The following is a 23952-nucleotide window of genomic DNA, read 5'->3' on the forward strand; positions in this document are numbered from 1 at the left end:
GTATGCAAAATTCTGGCTTAGCTCAGGAAACTCAGAGGCACACAAGAACTATTTTCAACTACCAAACCTTTCTCAATCCTCTGCTGAGGTTAAGTTTGATGGAAGGGATAAGAATGGACAAGCCAAGTTGTTAGTTCCAAACCAATCACTAGTATCTAGCATGCTGTTAGGCCAAACGCTATTGGCAACAGCAAACATCTTTATTTGTCCAGGAAAAATCTGATCATATGATAAAAGCTGGAATTTATAAGAATCCTTGTTCAATCAAATAACTAAAACTATAAATTTATTTCATATCTTTGGGTTAACAAAAGGGGGGAATTAAAAAGATAAAAAAAGATATATAAAAGATCTCATAACTTCATTTTTACTTATCCCCTCTTTGCACAAAAAGTTAGCAATCTCTAATCAAGGGAATACATCAAAAGAAGAGAAAAAGTTGTTCCCCCTCCTTGGAGCAGAACTTTATACAATAAAAGTAATTCTACACCCTGGGAAAAATTGGTCTCCAAAATGTATTATGTTCTCCCTTATAAAACAGTACAAACAACTCAAGAGTTCAAATAAAATACTAGCAAGTAGATGCTTTTTTAAAATGGAATACAGCAGGCATGTGATATTCCAAGCTGGCATCTGACATATGTTACATTGCTAAAATTCAAAGCAATACTTAGCAAAAGGGACTTAAGGCATACTTAACCTTTGAGAAATGCACAGTGAACCAATATTCTCAATAAAACCAAGGTTGGTCAAAATGGGAAATAAATATATCAGGAGTTTTAAACAAGATAATTTCAAAACAACTGAAGTTTATATAGCAATTTTGCATCGTTTTTCACTTAGGAATAGTGAAAATGTGTGTGTCTGATAAGTTAAAACTCTACTGCATCTGATCCAATACTCTGATACTTAAACAGAAGAAAAAAAATCAGAAAATTCTCTTCATAAAATGTTCTAAGACTTTAGAAAAGAACTGCCCATTCCTTGTTTTCTCATTAAAACAGTCGAATATTTATAAGCACTATTCATGTGTCTAGCACTCATTGGCTTTTGACATCTGGGTTGTAATACACCAAATTAAAGATCATCAATTCAGTCAAGCTTCAGGAACAAAGACTGCGAAATGAGTATGTGTCTATATATCTAGTTTGGTGGAAATATCTTGAAATACGTAGATATACATAAATAAGCATGAGTTTTGTAAATGTACTCCACTTGGCCAAAAACATGCACACAAAACACAAGGGTGAGAAAGAAAGTTCTAGGGCTTGAGAAGAGGGTATAAAAACCCTTCTAGTTTCAAGATGAGTGTGATGACCAGGAACTAATTTTCATATCACCAAAAAACCAACACAGAAAACATCTCACTTAGGCACCCACAAGAGGGCCAAGAAACATATAATAGACCTTAAATCACTATAGCTGTAATTTATTTGGTGTTTGCATATAAATATTAAATCAAAATGCATTTTCCTTTTTGCCTTTTTCAGGCTAATTTCTAATCACCATTTTACTAATCTGTCAACTATGCCAAATTCAATGTTTCAACACTTCTCCTATCTGCTATGATTTGAAAAATGTCTAAATCCCTTAAGTTTAAACAACAACAACAACAGAGTATAATTTAATTTGAAAAGTAAACAAGTTGAGCCAGAACCAAGAAAATAACTTGTAAATCTAACTTTAGGAAGAAATAAAAAATTCTGTATACTAAAGTTTCAAAAGGGAAAGCTCTTTTTCTAACTGATCTATCTTAAAGCAAACACCACATGAAAAAAAGAAAGAAAAAAAAAAGAGAGGGGAGTCTTTTGCCATTGCCTTGAAAAAGAAGATTCAGTATATAGTAGTGAAATAAAAATATTAACCAAAAATATGTTATCTTATTTGTGTCAGATTGGAAGCTTCAATGAACTGGACTCAAAGTAAAGTAAAATAAAAACATGTTAAACTTAATTTCTTGAGTACTTTCCACTCACTGTTACAGCATGTTAGCGAAAGTTCTAGCTTTGAACTTTAACACACTGAGTCAACTAATACTTTCTTTGGAAAATTCTTCCCCAAAGTTATTTTGGATAAAAAGAAAATTCATTTTAAGAACGTGTCAACATCTAAAATGGTTTTTACCCCAAGCACTTATATAAAGTATATTGATTGAATATATGTATACAGAGATACTTCTGAAAAGAAAACCAAGAAGCAAACATATCTGTGCAAGAAATGGAGATAGTGAGATACTTTCTCTTTAAAAGACTAGGCATCATATTCCCTAAGTAACAGAATTACATTTATTTTAGCAAATACGCCTGTATTTTTTCCATGTATGATTTTCTTTGTTAGTCTCTCTGTGCTACTATACCAATACACCACTATAAAGAAATTTTTTCTTAGACTGATCACTTATCCCACATAAAGGAAAACAAGACATAAGTTAAAAAAAATCTTAATGTGGGATAAATCTAGTTTCTTAGTTACAGCTAAAACTTTTGTTTCTTTTGTAACTTTTAAAAACAGAGAGCAGTCCTTCTGACAGTCATTTAGATCTGTCAGAATATCTCTCATCTTTCTCGTATGGAAAAATTTCCCAGTGATTTCAGTCTAAACACATACACACACACACACACACACACACACACACACACACAAAATCTTGACAGGTTCAATTTGGATAATAAAAACGGAGGAAATAGCAACAGGCTGAAATAGATAGACTATACTGATAGGCAAACAAATATGTAGGGATAAGACAATGATTAACAACCCCTTTAGGGTAGCAGAATGACTCCTAGAACTTCAGAAAACAGATATCTAGACCCCACCTACGTGAACTGATTTTAAATTTCCAGAGAAGAAGATTGATTGATATGATTTTTTAAAAAGCAACCCAAGTAATTTATTATGTGCTGCAAAAGGTGAGAACCAAGGGGTTAAGATACCCTGATCAATGACAACTGTTGAGAGCATCAGAAACAAAATAGCAGCATACTAATACAACTACTCATTATCTTAAAAAAATGTATTCTGTATCATGGATAGTAATATTTGATAGACAAAACTACAGACATAAAGAACTGTGAAGTCTGAGCCAGCATATATACTAGAAAATGACAATGTCAAGACAAAAGCTCAAATAAGTAAAGGAAAATTTTTATGTTGCTTGTAGTAAACAATCTTAGATGTGGCATGCTCCTATGGAAAGCCTTCCAAGATCTACATTTACTTTACTGTTGTTAATTATCGGGATAAAAGATTTTTTGCCATGAAAGAAAAAATAAACAAAATTAAGTAAACATTATGGGAAAAGTTGGCATATATAGCACATTAGGTTAGTTTTAGCTTTGTTTTCTTCTGCACTTTAACAGAATTTCACATGTCCTTTTCATCAATCTGGAGCAAGCTATTTACTTTCTAAATGAACAAAAGAACGCTGACTTTTTAACAGAAGCCTAGGAATATGAAGGGCTGGACCACGACCTCTTTTCCTTAAATAGGTATTTCTAAAAAAGATTGAAACAAGAATCCACACTGTATAATTGTGAGAAGCTAATAGTCAGCTCTAAGATAATGACAATACATTAAAATTTCTATGCTAGAAAACTGATATATTGAGTATAGTAATAACTAAATAGCCAATATTTATTAACAGCATTATTATTAGCCATACAGTATTCATTATTTCACTGGGTCCTCACAATACTCCTAAGAATAGGTTCTACGGTTATTCCCTCATTTATTCATGGGGAAATTAAAATTTATATATAAGAAACTGCCCAAGGTAACACTGTTAGTAAGCACCAGAGCTGGAGCTTAGATCCAGGTCTGTCTGAATTCAAAATAATCAATCAGCTCTACTAATAGAAGTTCTCAGCAGTCCCAAAGTAGAAATTTTTGCAGAGATACAATACTCCTTCAAAGAATTTATAGAATAAAAATATATAAATTAGTATATACCACTATTAAAAGTAGAAAAAGATAAGGATATTAGTATATAATACATAATAATAGTACAAAATAACTTTAGATTTTAAAGTTGTTTACATATGGGGTTGGGTTGCAGATTTTCTTTGCCCAGTTTCTGCAGTGGATGATTTGAAGTTGTATGAATAAAAAATTACTAAAAGAACTGAATTCCAATTTGATGAGGGCAGCTAATCCCTTAAATACAGACTAATTCAAGGTGAATCAGAATGTTTTCAATTCTCTGTGAAAAGTTTAAATCATAATATAGAGTATTCCTATTTTTTTAAATCAGAAACTACTGATCACATCATTCAGGAGCTTTAAAATATGCTATTTCATTTGAACGATGTTTGGTACACAAGATATGCTAACCAAAAGGTACTGGAACTTTATAAAGCTTTTAAAAAATCCAATTACCAATGTGAAGATTGGCATTTAGTTTATTAAGGTTTAAATTAATAATTGAAGACATGGTAATGTGCTGAAAAAAAACCCCAAAACATATTCTAAAATTCATTAAGAGGTACAGTATCAGAATTTACTCTTGCAAAAGAAGAGTCCACATTTTAGAGAAGCATTAGAAAAAGAAATCATCAATGCTCCAAGGACTGAGGTACTCTTATAAGACAAGATGGTGTAAAGAAAACTTTAAGTCTTGTCAATACAGTGATAATAAAGAGTGTCACAACTCCCGAATATTCACTGATCCCAGGATAATCATTTTTTAAACAAAGAAGATATGTAATGGAGTAACCACTATTTTAATATGGATTAAAAAAAATAAAGGAGGTTACTTCTGGAATAGTGATGTTGGGGCTCAGAGAAACCTCTACCCCAGAGAGATATCTTTTAAGTAGGTCAAATTAGCAAAAACAATCATTCAAAGTTTCTGGACATTTATCAAAGGATTTAAAACAAATTGAGCAGCATTTACTCAACACAATGTATAGGAACGTGGTAAGAACAATGGGAGACTATGATACTCAACCTAGGGACTTCACCCATCCACCTACAGCTCAGCCTTGCAGAACTGTTTCAGCAGGCTCAGCAGCCAAGGGACAGTTCCCATCTCTCCCAACCTATTACTGTAAAGTACCATTCCTGGTAGTTTTGGCAGCTGGTGAACATTAGCAGATCCTTCACAGCTCCAAGGCTTATATCACATGGATAGCGCAGCTAGTAATGAATGCAATTCTCCTTTCCTGCAAAGCTCTATACTGCAGGAGAACTGCTTAGTTGGGCTCAGAAGTTAAGCCCCAATTCCAATCTCTCCTAGATTCCTGAAGCAGAAGAACTAGTCCAGATATATTCTATCACTATAGACACTGGATGATCCCATCCATGTGAACTGTATATTGTCAAAGATCTGTCTGAGCAATGGCAGCAGCCATGTGGAAGATTAGTACCTACCCTCCCCCTCCCCTCACACATAGCTCCAGCTCCAAAAGGAGGATCTGGGTGAGGAAAACAATGATGATCGGATTAACCATTCTACACTTCCAGTGTCTGTGCACAGAGCAGAGGTTCTATGATAGGAAAGGGTTACAGAGAGACTCAAAAATTGACACACAAATTGCCCCTGCCATGGAGGATGGGATTAAACTATGGGTCAATGGATACCCTAGGGCACTGTCAAAACAACAAAAAAATCAGCTACAAAGTAAGAGAAACTGACAACTAGATATGTTAAAATACAGACAAGTCAGAATTGCAAAAGGGAGATCAGGGAAAGAGACAATCAAAAACAGCATGGCTTTAAAATACTCATTTCTGGTAGCCAGCGTGTGTTCATGTCCATTTTGCTCTTACAGCAAAATCACAGGCTGCATAATTCAAGAGAAACAGACTTCACTTAACAACAAACAAAACAACAAGTCTCCTGGGGGTTTGGGACACAAAGTTGCTACATTATTTGCAATGTACAGATAAAAAAAAAATTCCTAGACATAAAAAGAAATAGGAAATTGTGTCCTGTACACAGGGAAAACAGGAGTCAATGGAAACTGCCTTTGAAGGGGCCCAGATGTCAGACTCAGCAGAAAAAGACTTCAAAGTACCAATTATAAAAATGTTAAAAAAAACTAAAGAAAACCATGCTTAAACAATTAAAGAAAAATATTATAAGATCTCATAAAATATGCAATATTGATAAAGAGAATTATAAAAAGAGAAACAAAAAGAAATTCTGGAGTGGAAAAGTTAAATAACAAAAATTTATAATTCCATAGGTTCTAACAGTAGGTTTGAGCTGGGAGAAGAAAGAATCAATAAATTTGAAGAAATATTAATAAAGGCTGTGAAATTTGAAGAAGAGAGTTTAAATAATGAAGAAAAATGAATTAGAGGGTTAGAAAAATGTGAGACACAATTAAGCAGACCAACATGTCTACATAATTGGAAGCAACACAAAGAGAGAATAAAGAGAAAGGAGGGAAAAAAATATTTGAATGAAATAATGCCTGAATACTTCCCCAAAGTGACGAAAAACAATTTATACATGTAAGAAGTGCAATGATTTCCACATAGGACAAACTAAAAGGGATATACACCCAGATATACCATTGTCAAAATGCTGAAAGCCAAAAACAGACAATTTTTAAAACAGTAGAAAAATGACTCACCACACCCTCATAAAGTTTAACAGCTTACTTCTTATCAGAAACAGTGAAGAAGAAAGGCAATGGGATGATATTTTCAAAATACTAAAATTAAACACAAAAATTCTGTCTGCCAAGAATCTTATATCCAATAACAACAACAAACAACTTTTAAGATAGAAAACTATCTTTAAAAATTGAAAGTGAATTAAAGATATTTCCAGATAAAGAAATTTATTGCTAGCAGACAAAACTTATAATAAATATTAAAGCAAGTTCTTCAGGTTAAAGCAAGTGAAATCAGAAAATAATTCAATCCACATGAAGAAACAAACTGTGCCTGTAAAGGTAATTATGTAGGTAATTTAAAAAACAATATAATTGAATATGTCTTTTCCTTTATTTTCGTAATTGATTTAAACAGCAATTACATTTTAAAAATGTATATAATTGTAAATGTACAAAAGGCAAAGTTTAGAGTCAAAGACACAATGGGTTCAAAGTAAAAGGATGGGAAAAGATATACCATGCAAACAGAAACCATAATAGAGCTAGAGTGGCTATATTAATATCAGGAAAACATAGACTTTAGATCAAAAAATATTACTAGAGACTAAAACAGCCATCTTCTAAGAGGATCAATACATTAGAAAGACATAACAATTAAAAACATATACTAAGTACCTAACATACTATCCACAAAATACATGAAACAGAAATTGAAAGAACAACAAACAATTCAAAAATAATACTTGGATAATTCAATATCCCCATTTCAATGAAGGGTAGAAAAATGAGAAAGATTATCAACAGCATAAAGAAGACTTAAACAATACTATAAAGCAGTACTATAGACATAAAATGTCTCTACATGCACCTATAGATATCTAAAGAACACTTCATCCCAATCAAAATCACCAAAAAGAAGTTCTCTATGATGGAATTAAATTTGAAATTAATAACAGCCAGAAATTTGGTAAATTTGCAGACATGTGGAAATTAACAAACTTCTAAAGAACCAATGAGTCAAAGAAGAAATAATAAAATACTTTTATATGACTGAAAATAAAAATACAACATAAAACTTATGGGATTAAATAAGCTAGGATTCAGAGGGAAATTTTTAAGTATTAATGCCTATAGTAAAAAAAGTAAACATCAAATCAATAACCTAGTTATCCATATTAAAAAACTAGAAAAATAGGGCTTCCCTGATGGCGCAGTGGTTTGAGAGTCCGCCTGCCAATGCAGGGGACACGGGTTCGTGCCCCGGTCCGGGAGGATCCCACATGCCGCGGAGCAGTTAGGTCCGTGAGCCATGGCCGCTGAGCCTGCACGTCCGGAGCCTGTGCTCCACAATGGGAGAGGCCACAACAGTGAGAGGCCCACATACCACACACACACACAAAAAAACTAGAAAAATAACAAACTAAAGCAAAAAGCAAACAAAAGATCAGGCAAAATAAAGGTTAGAGTACAAATTAATAAATTGTAGAATAGAAAAATAAGAGAGAAAATGAACAAAACCAGAAGTTAATCCTTTGAAAACACCAACAAAATGAGCAAACCTTTAGATAGACTGACCAATTAAAATAGAGGAAAGCGTCAAAGTACAAAATCAGGAATGAAAGAGAAAACGTCAGTACAAAAATAAAAAGAATTAAGGGAATACTATAAACAAATATATCCCCCCAAAATAGATCACTTAAATTAAAAAGAGGTAAATCCCTAGAAAGGTGAAATTACCAAAGTAACTCAGGAAAAAAATTTAAAAATCTGAAGAGATCAATAACAAGAGATTGAATTAATTTAAAAAAATCTCTCACAAAGAAAAGTCCAGTACCATGTGGTTTCAGTGGAATTCTACAAAATTCTTAAAGAAGAATTAGTACCACTCCTTCACAAACTCTCCCAAAAAATAAGAGAAGGGAACACACCATAACTCATTCTATGAGGCAAGTATATGGATAGCAAAGCCAGATAAAGACACCAAATAAACTACAGACCAATATCATTAATGAATATAAATGTTAAAATACTCAACAAAATATTATCAAACTGATTTATGCAACACATAAAAAGAATTATGCACCATAATCAAGTGAGATTATTCTAGGTACTCAAGATCAATTTAACATCCAAAAATTAAAGGGAACACATCACATTCATAGAGAAAAAATAATAATTTTCAACAGAGAAGTAGCATTGGACAATATCTTACAACCTTTCATGATTAGAAAAAAAATTCAAACTAGAAATAAAAATGGAACTTCCTCAACCTAATAAAGGCCATCTATAAAAATCTCACGGATAACATCATACTTAATGGTTAATCCCTATTGTGTATATTTTTGCAGCTCTTATTAAAATTGTATTGGAGATCTACCTGGAAAAATTAGATAAGAAAAAGAAATAAAAAGTGTCCAAACATGCAAAAATCAATGCTATTATTATATGGTAGCAAAGAACAATCTGAACATGAAACTAAGGAAAACAATTCAATTTAGAATATCATAAAAAAGAATAAAAGGAATATTGAAAACTATAAAACATTGTTGAAAGAAATTAAAGAAAAGAAATATAAAGACATTTCATAACTAGGGATCAGAAAACTTAATACAGTTAAAATGGCAATACTCTCTAAGTTGGTCTACATATTCAATGCAAAAACAATCAAAATCCTAATTGGATTTTTTAAAAAATTCACATACTGAGCCTAAAATTAATATGAAAATGAAAGTGACCTAGAATGGTCAAAACAATTTTGAAAAAGAACATACTTGGACAATGCACACTTCCTGATATCAAAAACATACCATAAAGCTACAGTAATCAAGTATGGTACTGGCATGAGGATAGACATATAGTTCAACGGAAATGAATTAAGAGTCCAGAAATAAATCCTCACGTATATGGATAACTGATTTTTGATATGGGTTCCAAGACAATTCAATGAGGAAAGAACAGTTTTTTCAACAAATGATGCTGGGAACAACTGGATATTTACATGGGACAAAAAAAAAAGAAACTGTATCCCTTCCTCACATCATTTACAATAATTAAATCAAAATGAATCAAAGAAATAAATGCCAACACATTAGGAAGGCTAATTTTTTTTTTAATGGAAAGTAACAAGTGTTCCTAAGGATGTAGAGAAACTGGAACCCTCCATCACTGCTGGCTGGAATATAAAATGGTGCAGCTAGAAACATTCTTGTAGTTCTCAGAATGTTAAATGTAGAAAAGTGAAATGAACCATTAATTTCGACCCTAAGTATATACCCAGGAGAAATGAAAACATACATCCACACAGCATTATTCATAACAGCCAAAAAGTGAAAACAATCCAAATGTCCATCAAATGATAAAAGGATAAATAAAATGTGGTATATCCACACAATGGAATATTATTTAACAATAAAAAAGAAATGAAGTACTACCACATGTAGTAACATGAATGAACTCTAAAAACATTATGCTAAGTAAAAGAAGACAGCCATATCAGCCCACAAATTGTGTAATTCTACTTATAGGAAATGTCTAGAAGATGCAAGTCTATAGTGACATAATGCAGATTAGTGGTAACCAAGGGCTAGGGGACAGGGTAGCTGGAGGGGAGTGAAGAGTGATTGCTTAATTGGTACAAGGTTTCATGCAGGGGTGACGAAAATGCTCTAAAATTAGATTGTGGTGATGGTTGTACAATTCTGTGAACATACTAAAAACTACTGAATTATCCACTTTAAAGAGGGGACTTTTATAGTATGTGAATTATATTTCAATAAAGCTGTTAAAAATAAAGGTTATAAAATATTAAAATAAGACAGTATCACTAGCCTACTTTAAATCAAAATATATAAAAAATAAACATTCCTTTGTAGTGATCATTATCAGATTAATACTCCAGGTTCTTGGAAATCACAGTGACATGGAAAAAAGACTTCACTATTAAACATTAAACTGATTATAGTTTCTGAAATACATATGTAAAAAATAAACTAGCCTCAAGACCTTGGGGTCTTGTGATCAAATTCTGTTTAATAAAAAAAATCCCTAAGCCTTATCATGTGAAAGATTGCAGAAGTAGTAGTAAATATATTTAGAAAATTCATATTTTAAAAAAATCACATAACTACTGGTGTTGCTATTTCACCACTTCAAGTGTAGAAACTCTACTTCTTTTTATGTCCTTTATTCTCCTTTTTTTATGATACAATTCTCTTAAAATTTTCCTTTACATACATTAGAACCATATCAGTCAATGTTAAAATTTTTGATTTAACAGGCAAACATAATTTATAAAATGTAAAAAGAGAAAATCTATTTTATTTACCCATATTTTTACTCTCCTTTGTTCTTTCCCAATGTTCCAAAATCCCTTCCTTTATCATTTCATTTTGTTTAGAAAACCTCCTTAGCAATTCTTTTAGGGTGGGTTTTCTATGGCAAAATTCTCTTAGTTTTCTTTCATCTAAGAACATCTTGATTTGCTCCTTTCATTCCATAAATACCTTTACTCTGCATATAGAAATCTGGATTGACAGGTATTTTCCTTCAGCACTTGTTCCGTTTCCTTCTGGCCTCCATGGTTTCTGATGAAAAATCCAAGGTCAGCCTAACAGTTTCTCTCTTGCAGTAAAATGTCATCCTTATCTGGCTGCTTTTAAAACTTCTTTGTCTTTAGTTTTCAGAAGTTTGACTATGATATATATTACATTAGCCAGGGCCTCCAGAGAAATGGAATCAACAGGATATATGTATATGCAGAGAGAGAGGGATTTATTTTCAGGAACTGGCTCACACAATTATGAAAGCTGGCAAATTCAGTATCTGTAAGGTAGGCTGGCAGACTGGAGACCCAAGGAAGGGTCAGTGCTGTATGCAGTTCAAGTCTAAAGGCTATATGCTACCAGAATACTTTTTGCTCAGGGAAAGTCAGTCTTTGTTCTGGTATAACCTTCTACTGATTAAATGAAATCCACCCACATTATTGAGGGAAATCTGCTTTATTCAAAGTCCACAAATTTAAATATTATTATCCAAAACACAACCTCACAAAAACATCCAGGATAATGTCTTGACCAAAAACCTGGGCACTGTGGCCCAGCTAAGCTGACACATAAAATTAACCATCACAATGGGTCTTGGAGTGGGCTTTTTTATAGGGGGCATAATGTATCATGTTTAGAGTTTATCCAGCTCCTTGAATATGTAGTTGTATTTCTCTTGTCAAATGTGGTAGGTTTTCAGCCACTATTTCTTTGAATATTTTTTTCAGCTCTACCCTCTTTATCCTCCCTTTCCAGGACTCTGATGACATGCAGTTTAGGTATTTTGTTATAATTCCATAGGCCCCTAAATCCCTATTCATTTGTTTTCAATCTATATTCTCTGTATTGCTTAAATTGGGTGATTTCTACTGCTCTATCTTCAAGTTCACTGATTCTTTCCTCTGTTTCTCCATTATGCTATTGAGGTCATACACTGAGTTTTTAAATTTTGGTTACTGTATTTTTTAGTTCTAAAGTTATTATTGGTTCTTCAGTACTTTGCTAAAAATTTGTGTTCCTTTGCTGAGGTTTTCTATTTTTTCATTTGTTTCAAGTGTGTTCATATTTGCTTGTTAAAGCATTTTTAGGATGGATGCTTTATAATGCTGGTCAGATAATTCTAACATTGGTGGCAGGTCTGTGTTCGCTTCTGTTCACTGTCTTTTTTCACTTAAGATAAGATTTTCTTTGTTCTTGGTATGGGTAGTGATTTTCAATTGAAACCTGGACATTTTAAATCTTGTTTTAGCAGACTTCCTTTGATATAACACTAATTCAGCAGGGAAAGAGGAGAACAGTCAGGTGCAGTAGAAGTCCAGGTTCCTGACTCATCCTCTGCTAACACTCAGAGCTGGGGAAATAAGGATCCATTATTGCTGAACACAGTTGGGAGTTCAACTTCCCACTGGGCCTTCACTCTGACTGGGAGGGGTAAGGGCACCACGTTATTGCTCCCAAATGACCTCCAATGACACTGCAGGGGATAACCCTAGTAGCACTGAGCAGTAAGGAAAGTCCTGACTCTCCATTAAACATCCATTGATACCTTGCAGGGGGCTGGGGCGGGGGGGGGGGGGGGTGGGGTGGGGAGAACTGTCTCATTCCCATAATGGTGGGGTGGAAATCTAGGCTTCCTACACAGCCTACCCTGACACTCAATGGAGAGGAGACTTACTTCCCAGTGGGACTGAACATCCTAATTCCCCACTCCACCTTCTATGACTCTGCACCAATGGGGAAGAAGGAGGGTACCTCATTATAGATTGGTAAATGTGAAGTCTAGGCTCCCTTAACCAGCCTTTGTTGGCAGGGCTTGGGGTGGGACTACAGTTTGCTCTCTGATATTTGGTGGGATTACAAGGGTTATTAACTAATACTTTCTGCCTTGCTAGGTGAAAGCTTTCCTGGTCTTTTGGATAGAGAGAGCAGGCTTTTCTTGGGGTCTCTTGTCTGTGCCCATTTGGTATTTCTGGGTTGCTCACTTCTCCAGCACCTTGTCTGGGGCAAATGAGGCAAAAAGAAAGCCTAGGGAACCCAGCATTATGTAGTTACTTGGATTCAGGGTCCCTAGCCAGTCTGCCTTCTTCTATCTAACTCTCAGAGTCTTATGTCTTTTTTATATATAATGTTCAGGGTTTTTTTTTTTAGTTATACTTAGTAAAAAGAACAGAAGAAAAAACGTCTACTCCTACTTTCAGCAAGGCAGAGGTTAAAGCAAAAATAATGCATCTTCTTATGCTTTATTTTTTAGGTTTTTGTCATTTTTGGTTTACTTTATATAAAACAATTTCAGGGGAGATTTGAGAAGATGGCAGAAGAGTAAGACACGGAGATCACCTTCCTCCCAAAAGATACATCAGAAATACAACTACACGTGGAACTGCTCCTATAGAACACCCACAGAACACTGGCAGAAGACTTCAGACCTCCCAAAAGGCAAGAAACTCCCCAAATACCTGGGTAGGGCAAAAGAAAACAGAATAAACAGAGACAAAAGATAGGGATGGGACCTGCACCAGTGGGAGGGAGCTGTGAAAGAGGAAAGGTTTCCACACACTAGGAAGCCCCTTCACGGGCGGAGACTGCGGCTGGCAGAGGGGGAAAGCTTCGGAGCCACGGAGGAGAGCACAGCAACAGGGGTGCGGAGGGCAAAGCGGAGAGATGCCCGCACAGAGGATCGGTGCTGACCAGTACTCACCAGCCCGAGATGCTTGTCTGCTCACCCACCAGGGCGGTTGGGGGTTGGGAGCTGAGGCACGGGCTTCGGTCGAATCCAGAGAGGACTGGGGTTGGCTGAGAGAACACAGCCTGAAGGGGTTTACTGCGCCACGGTTAGCAGGGAGGGAGTCCGGGAAAAATCTGGAACTGCCGAAGAGACAAGAGGCTTTTTCTAGCCTCTTCGTTTCCTGGTGAGCGAGGAGAGGGGATTAAGAGCGCTGCTTAAAGGAGCTCCAAAGACGGGCGTGAGCCGCAGCTATCAGCATGGACACCAGAGATGGGCATGAGACGCTAAGGCTGTTGCTGCCACCACCAAGAAGCCTGTGTGCAAGCACAGGTCACTCTCCACACCTCCCCTCCAGCAAGCCTGTGCAGCCCACCACTGCCAGGGTCCCGTGATCCAGAGACAACTTCCCCAGGAGAACGCACGGCGTGCCCCAGGCTGGTGCAACATCATGTCACGCCGGCCTCCGCTGCCAGAGGCTCGTCCCACATCCATAGCCCTCCCTTCCCGCAACCTGAGTGAGCCAGAGACCCCTAATCAGCTGCTCCTTTAACCCCGTCCTGTCTGAGTGAAGAACAGATGCCCTCCGGCGACCTACATGCAGAGGCGGGGCCAAATCCAAAGCTGAACCCCGGGAGCTGTGCGAACAAAGAGAGAAAGGGAAATTTCTCCCAGCAGCCTCAGAAGCAGCGGATTAAAGCTCCACAATAAAATTGACATATCCTGCATCTGTGGAACACCTGAATAGACAGCGAATCATCCCAAATTGAGGAGGTGGACTTTGGGAGCAAAGATATATATTTTTTTCCCCTTTTCCTCTTTTTATGATTGTGTATGTGTATGCTTCTGTGTGAGATTTTGTCTGTATAACTTTCCTTTCACCATTTGTCCTAGGGTTCTGTCCGTCCGTTTTTTTTTTTTGTTTGTTTTTACTTTTTAAAATTTTTTCCTTAATAAAAATTTTTTATTTTAATAATTTTATTTTACTTTATTTTATTTTATCTTCTTTCTTTCTATTTTCTCTCCCTTTTATTCTGAGCCGTGTGGAGGACAGGCTCTTGGTGCTCCACCCAGGCATCAGGGCTGTGCCTCTGAGGTGGGAGAGCCAACTTCAGGACACTGGTCCGCAAGAGACCTCCCAGCTCCATGTAACATCAAACGGTGAAAATCTCCCAGAGATCTCCATCTCAACACCAAGGTCCAGCTCCACTCAAGGACCAGAAAGCTACAGTGCTGGACACCCTATGCCAAACAACTACCAAGAAGGAACACAGCCTCATCCATTAGCAGAGAGGCTGCCTAAAATCATAATAAGGCCACAGACACTCCAAAACACACCACCACACGTGGACCTGCCCACCAGAAAGACAAGATCCAGCCTCATCCACCAGAACACAGGCACTAGACCCCTCCACCAGGAAACATACACAACCCACTGAAGCAACCTTAGCCACTGGGGACGGACACCAAAAACAATGGGAACTACGAACCTGCAGCCAGCGAAAAGGACACCCCAAACACAATAAGATAAGCAAAATGAAAAGACAGAAAAACACACAGCAGATGAAGGAGCAAGATAAAAACACACCAGACCTAACAAATGAAGAGGAAATAGGCAATCTACCTGAAAAAGAATTCAGAATAATGATAGTAAAGATGATCCAAAATCTTGGAAATAGAATACAGAAAATGCAAGAAACATTTCACAAGGACCTAGAAGAACTAAGGAAGAAACAAGCAATGAACAACACAATAAATGAAATTAAAAATACTCTAGAAGGGATCAATAGTAGAACAACTGAGGCAGAAGAACGGATAAGTGACCTGGAAGATAAAATAGTGGAAATAACTACTGCAGAGCAGAATAAAGAAAAAAGAACGAAAAGAACGGAAGACATTGTCAGAGATCTCTGGGACAACATTAAACGCACCAACATTTGAATCATAGGGGTTCCAGAAGAAGAAAAGAAAAAGAAAGGGACTGAGAAAATATTTGAAGAGATTATAGTTGAAAACTTCCCTAATATGGGAAAGGAAATAGTTAATCAAGTCCAGGAAGCACAGAGACTCCCATAGAGGATAAATCCAAGGAGAAACACAGCAAGACACATATCAATCAAACTATCAAAAATTAAGTAAAAAGAAAACATATTAAAAGCAGCAAGGGAAAAACAAAAAACACACAAGGAAATTCCCATAAGGTTAACAGCTGATCTTTCAGCAGAAACTATGCAAGCCAGAAGGGAGTGGCGGGACATATTTAAAGTGATGAAGGAGAAAAACCTACAACCAAGATTACTCTACCCAGCAAGGGCCCCATTCAGATTTGATGGAGAAATTACAAGGTTTACAGACAAGCAAAAGCTGAGAGAGTTCAGCACCACCAAACCAGCTTTACAACAAATGCTAAAGGAACTTCTCTAGGCAAGAAACACAAGAGAAGGAAAAGACCTACAATAACAAACCCAAAACAATTAAGAAAATGGGAATAGGAACATACATATCGATAGCTACCTTAAATATAAGTGGATTAAATGCTCCAACCAAAAGACACAGACTGGCTGAATGGATAAAAAAACAATACCTGTATTTTGCTGTCTACAAGAAACCCATTTTACACCTAGGGACACATACAGACTGAAAGTGAGGGGATGGAAAAATATATTCCATGCAAATGGAAATCAGAAGAAAGCTGGAGTAGCCATTCTCATATCAGACAAAATAGACTTTAAGATAAAGACTATTACAAGAGACAAATAAGGACACTACATAATGATCAAGGGATCGATTCAACAGGAAGATATAACAATTGTAAATATTTATGCACCCAACATAGGAGCACCTCAATACATAAGGCAAATACTAAAAGCCATAAAAGCAGAAATCAACATTAACACAATCACAGTAGAGGACTTCAAACCCCACTTTCACCAATGGACACATCATCCAAATAAAAATAAATAAGGAAACACAAGCTTTAAAGGATACATTAAACAAGATGGACTTAATTGATATTTATAGGACATTCCATCCAAAAACAACAGAATACACATTTTTCTCAACTGCTCATGGAACATTCTCGAGGACAGATCATATCTTGGGTCACAAATCTAGCCTTGGTAATTTTAATTAAACTGAAATCGTATCAAGTATCTTTTCCGACCACAACGCTATGAGACTAGATGTCAATTACAGGAAGAGATCTGTAAAAAATAGAAACACGTGGAGGCTAAACAATACTTAATAACGAAGTGATCACTGAAGAAATCAAAGAGGAAATCAAAAAACACCTAGAAACAAATGACAATGAAAACATGATGACACAAAACCTATGGGATGCAGCAAAAGCAGTTCTCAGAGAGAAGTTTATAGCAATACAATCCTACCTTAAGAAACAGGAAACATCTCAAATAAACAACCTACCTTGCATCTAAAGCAATTAGAGAAAGAAGAACAAAAAAAAAACCCAAAGTTAGCAGAAGGAAATAAATCATACAGATCAGATCAGAAATAAATGAAAAAGAAATGAAGGAAATGATAGCAAAGATCAATGACACTAAAAGCTGGTTCTTTGAGAAGATAAACAAAATTCAAAAACCATTAGCCAGACTCATCAAAAAAAAAAAAGGGAGAAGACTCAAATCAACAGAATTAGAAATGAAAACGGAGAAGTTACAACTGACACTGCAGAAATACAAAGGATCACGAGAGATTACTACAAGCAACTGTATGCTAATAAAACGGACAACCTGGAAGAAATCGACAAATTCTTAGAAATGCACAACCTGCGGAGACTGAACCAGGAAGAAATAGAAAATATGAACAGACCAATCACAAGCACTGAAATTGAAACTGTGATTAAAAATCTTCCAACAAACAAAAGCCCAGGACCAGATGGCTTCAAAGGCGAATTCTATCAAACATTTAGATAAGAGCTAACAGCTATCCTTCTCCAACTCTTCCAAAATATAGCAGAGGGAGGAACACTCCCAAACTCATTCTATGAGGCCACCATCACCCGGATACCAAAACCAGACAAAAATGTCACAAAGAAAGAAAACTATAGGCCAATATCACTGAGGAACATAGATGCAAAAATCCTCAACAAAATACTAGCAAACAGAATCCAACAGCACATTAAAAGGATCATACACCATGATCAAGTGGGGTTTATCCCAGGAATGCAAGGATTCTTCAACATATGCAAATCAATCAGTGTGATACACCACATTAACAAATTGAAGAAGAAAAGCCATATGATGATCTCAATAGATGCAGAGAAAGCTTTTGACAAAATTCAACACCCATTTATGATAAAAACCCTGTAGAAAGTAGGCATAGATGGAACTTTCCTCAACATAATAAAGGCCATATAGGACAAACCCACAGCCAACATCAGCCTCAAAGTTGAAAAAATGAAACCATTTCCACTAAGATCAGGGACAAGACAAGGTTGCCCACTCTTACCAGTATTATTCAACATAGTTTTGGAAGTTTTAGCCACAGTAATCAGAGAAGAAAAAGAAATAAAAGGAATCCAAATCGGAAAAGAAGTAAAGTTGTCACTGTTTGCAGATGACATGATACTATACACAGAGTATCCTAAAGATGCTACCAGAAAACTACTAGAGCTAATCAATGAATTTGGTAAAGTAGCAGGATACAAAATTAATGCACAGAAATCTCTGGAATTCCTATACACTAATGATGAAAAATCTGAAAGTGAAATTAAGAAAACAATCCCATTTACTACTGCAACAAAAAGAATAAAATATCCAGGAATAAACCTACCTAAGGAGACAAAAGACCTGTAGGCACAAAATTATAAGACACTGATGAAAGAAATTAAAGATGATACAAATAGATGGAGAGATATAGCATGTTCTTGGATTGGAAGAATCAACATTGTGAAAATGACTCTACTACCCAAAGCAATCTACAGATTCAATGCAATCCCTATCAAACTACCACTGGCATTTTTCACCGAACTACAACAAAAAAGTTCACAATTTGTATGGAAACACAAAAGACCCCGAATAGCCAAAGCACTCTTGAGAACGAAATATGGAGCTGGAGGAATCAGGCTCCCTGACTTCAGACTATACTACAAAGCTACAGTAATCAAGACAGTATGGTACTGGCACAAAAACAGAAATATATATCAATGGAACAGGATACAAAGCCCAGAGATAAACGCACGCACATATGGTCACCTTTTTTTGATTAAGGAGGCATGAATGTACAGTGGAGAAAGGACCGCCTCTTCAATAAGTGGTGCTGGGAAAACTGCACAGGTACATGTAAAAGAATGAAATTAGAACACTCCCTAACACCATACATAAAAATAAACTCTAAATGGATTAAAAACCTAAATGTAAGGCCAGACACTATCAAACTCTTAGAGGAAAACATAGGCAGAACACTCTATGACATAAATCACAGCAAGATCCTTTTTGACCCACCTCCTAGAGAAATGGAAATAAAAACAAAAATAAACAAATGGGACCTAATGAAACTTAAAAGCTTTTGCACAGCAAAGAAAACCATAAATAAGACGAAAAGACAACCCTCAGAACGGGAGAAAATAGTTGCAAACAAAGCAACTGACAAAGGATTAATCTGGAAAACATACAAGCAATTCATGCAGCTCAATATCAAAAAAACAACCCAATTCAGAAATGGGCAGAAGACCTAAATAGACATTTCTCCAAAGAAGATATACAGATTGCCAACAAACACATGAAAGAATGCTCAACATCATTAATCATTAGAGAAATGCAAATCAAAACTACAATGAGATATCATCTCACACTGGTCAGAATGGCCATCATCAAAAACTCTACAAACAATAAATGCTGGAAAGGTTGTGGACAAAAGGGAAGACTCTTGCACGGCTGGTGGGAATGTAAATTGATACAGCCACTATGGAGAACAGTGTGGAGGTTCCTTAAAAAACTAAAAATAGAACTACTATATGACCCAGCAATCCCACTACTGGGCATGTACCCTGAGAAAACCATAATTCAAAAAGAGTCATGTACCAAAATGTTCATTGCAGCTCTATTTACAGTAGCCAGGACATGGAAGCTACCTAAGTCTCCATCAACAGATGAATGGATAAAGAAGATGTGGCACATATATACAATGGAATATTAGCCATAAAAAGAAACGTAATTGACTTATTTGTAGTGAGGTGGATGGACCTAGAGTCTGTCATACAGAGTGAAGTAAGTCAGAAAGAGAAAAACAAATACCGTATGCTAACACATATATATGGAATCTAAAAACAACAACAAAAAAAAAGGTCATGAAGTACCTAGGGGTAAGATGAGAATAAAGACACAGACCTTCTAGAGCATGGACTTCAGGATATCGGAAGGGGGAAGGGTTAGCAGTGACAAAGTGAGAGAGTGGCATGGACATATATAAAATACCAAGCGTAAAATAGATTGCTAGTGGGAAGCAGCCGCATAGCACAGGGAGATCAGCTCGGTGCTTTGTTACCACCTAGAAGGGTGCGATAGGGAAGGTGGGAGGGAGGGAGACGCAAGAGGGAAGAGATATGGGAACATATGTATATGTATAACTGATTCACTTTATTATAAAGCAGAAACTAACACACCATTGTAAAGCAATTATACTCCAATAAAGATGCTAAAAAAATAAAACCAATTTCATTTTACATTTTTTTCTCTATTTACTAAGTAAATAAATTTTATCTTATTTATTTGGCATTTTTCACTATCTTTTCTAATGAAATATTTTTTCAGACTCATCAACAATGTCTCAATTCAGCTTGTAGGGGGAAAAAGTGATTGATTACATCTAGTACAGGACAATCAGAAGAATGTTAAGATTCCCTAGCAACCAGGAACAGTGTTAGGAAGGTGCCAGATCCAGCTGCATATTTGAGTAAATGCCTGTATGGGTAGGAGAGGCAAGGGTGTGGAGCATCTTTCTTCCAAAAGATTGAGGAAAGCTGTGGTTTTAGATTTCTTACTTCCTATGTTTGGTATGCATACGTTAATGGATATAGAATATATATTCCATTGGACCAAGAACTTTTATTTTGTTCAGTGCTGTATCTATGATAGTCCTTGACATAAAGAAGTTAATAATATTTCTTGAATTAAGGAATGAATAAATGCAAAAGATGTTCATAAAGCTTCTATTAGCAATAGTAATGAGAAGTTGTATTTTGGTTTTTTGTTTTGTCTTGTTTTGTTTTGTTTTTCCGGTACGCGGGCCTCTCACTGCTGTGGCCTCTCCCGCTGTGGAGCACAGGCTCCGGACGCGCAGGCTCAGCAGCCATGGCTCACGGGCCCAGCCGCTCCCTGGCATGTGGGATCCTCCCGGACCAGGGCACGAACCCGTGTCCCCTGCATCTGCAGGCGGACTCTCAACCACCGCACCACCAGGGAAGCCCTGTTTTGTTTTTGAGTTACCTAATGATTAATGAAACATCCATCAAAATGTTTATATGCTTTAAAAAACATATCTTTAAAGATATTCAGAAAAAAGAGAAGCAAAATAAAACAATTAGCACATGAACTTCTCACGCATGAATTTAGAATGGAAAAGAAATTGTTTCTTTTCTTGTTCCATAATGGGGTACAAATCAACATTTACATTATAAAGATCTCTAACCTACCAAGAAAACATTGCTTATTTTTCCTATCTAAGTTACTCTATTTTTTCCATATTACTATCAAGTTGATTGTCAGTATGTTTCTAAGACACCTTGGTTGTAATATTTTACACAATAATTTATGCATCAGATGTATTCCTCTTAGGAGTACTGTAATATCTTTGTGCAAAATGTGAAGCTCAGCATAAATCAATAATATGGAAAGCTATATGAAAAGTATTTACACCAAAGTTCCCTACTATAAGAGAATTTATATAGTTTGCATATTAACTGACTACAAGTATAATATCATAAATTAAATTTAACTTTGTAGGATACGTGATTTGATACCTAATCCTTTAAAGCAAATTGTAATACTTAATGCCTGAAATCTTTAAATTCTCTTTCTAAATGAGTGTCACATAATAATATGAGACAAAGAAGAGGTGAAATGAGTAGCTCTCAACTAAGTTTCTTCAAAATATAATTTGCAAAATATATTTGCAAAGTTGTTACATACGCTTTTAAACTCATTCATTGCTAGTGTTCAAAGTAATACACAATAAACAAATTTTCAGCAAAGGAAATATGTGGAGTTAGAGCCAAAAAAAAATTTAAATATCAAATGCTGTGCTTTTCAAAAAAACACAACAATATAAGTACTTTCAAAACATTTAGACACTGTCAAAGTGAAGTAAGTCAGAAACAGAAAAACAAACATCGCATATTAATGCATATTTGTGGACTCCAGAAAAATGGTTCAGATGAATTGGTTTGCAAGGCAGAAATGAGACACAGATGTAGAGAACAAACGTATGGACACCAAGGAGAGGAAGAGGGGGTGTGGGATGAATTGGGAGATTGGGATTGACATATATGCACTAATATGTATAAAGTGGATGGCTAATGAGGGCCTGCTGTATAGCACAGGGAACTCCACTTTGCTATACAGTAGAAACTAACACAACACTGTAAAACAACTATACCCCAATTAAAAAATAAAAAACATTTAACTTAGAATTCATAAATATAAATGAGTAAAATATAAATTCATCCAAGAATATATCACTTAATATGCCAGGAGAATTATGTAAATTCCAGTATTTTAATTCTTCCAACCCTTAGCCTTAGGAAAAGAAGAAGATGGTCCAAAATAGTTCCTATACTTTTCCCCAACTCAACAACTGTAAAGCTGGTTTGTATTAGTAGAACTAAAAATTCACATTATGAAAAAAGAGCCAAAAATCACAGCTGTAAAAACCAGCCATTTTTTAATAACCTTCTCAACAATGGCACAAGTTTCTATATTAGTGTGGTTATAAAAATGACCTTTCGTGTCCCAAGACATATCTACCAATTATTTTAATACCTTGGAATTTTAAAAAAAGTGCTTTTCACTTAAATTCTTGATCTACTTCTTTTTCTACTTTTATCCAAATGACTTGTTACAGGAAGCTTTTTGACATTAAATTATCAGCTAATTAAAATGAAATCAACTTCTATCATGTCTAGGAATGAAGCTGAATCAATAAAATTGTCTATATTCCACATATGGTAGAAGGATTTTTTAAACATTTATTGTAATAATTAACAATAAAAAAATAAACTAAATGCCTATTTATACAGGTATAGTTAAACCAATTATGGGGTGTGTGTGTTTGTATATACACATATATGTATAATATGTGTATGTATATGCATATATATGTTTGTATATGTGTATATATATGTATACACACATATATATACATATATATATACACACTGTGGAATACTATAGAACAATGACAAAAATAGGATAAGTTTATATATACTGACATGAAAATATATACTGACAAGTAAATATAGCAAGAAACAAAACAACAGATTGAGTAGAACAACATTTTTCTAAAAGGAAATCAAAATTTTACAGCATGAGTATACGTGTGTGTGTGTGTGTGTGTGTGTGTGTGTGTGTGTGTGTGTGTGTGTAAATATAAAGAAAAACCTCTAGAAGGATGCACATCACACCATTCTCACTGGTTACTTCTGGGGAGAATTTTTTGAATTTGATTTCAACAAGAATGTATTCCTTAATTACTTGATGGAAAAAAATGATCTAACGTGAAATTTAGGGGGGGAAAAATTTTGTTATTAAACTCTCAATTTACTTTAAACGATTAAGCTTATGCAGGCTTAGCTTATCCAGAATAATACTGCATATATCACTGATACTGACATTTATTATAATTTTTATTATTACTTAAATGTACCCAAATCTATTTAATTTAAGAAAAAAAGCTATGACAATAATTTTCAGATTTATATCACACTTTTTTTTTCTATAAAAGGTGGAACCAGAGTAAAGACCAAAGAAGCTAATAATCTAGCAATTAATTCTACAGTATTTTGTTTTCAAACTTCAATCCTGTGTTCTCAAATATTCTGTAAGTTCTCAAATGCAGAGCAACATCTAGCATTACCTTTGTAATCTACTAAGTATGCTTTCAGTGAACACTT

General features: G+C 35.3%; 1 protein-coding gene across 9 annotated transcripts in view; it reads right to left on the reverse strand.

Moving 5' to 3' along the window:
• The window catches only part of CCDC91 (coiled-coil domain containing 91), a gene marked incomplete at its 3' end in the record, with an annotated part of 371630 nt that overhangs the window by 163699 nt on the left and 183979 nt on the right, over positions 1 to 23952 (reverse strand). The gene's annotated exons all lie outside the window — the stretch shown is intronic.

The sequence above is a fragment of the Stenella coeruleoalba genome (assembly GCF_951394435.1).
Source record: "Stenella coeruleoalba genome assembly, chromosome: 11".
Classification (NCBI taxonomy): Eukaryota; Metazoa; Chordata; class Mammalia; order Artiodactyla; family Delphinidae; genus Stenella; species Stenella coeruleoalba.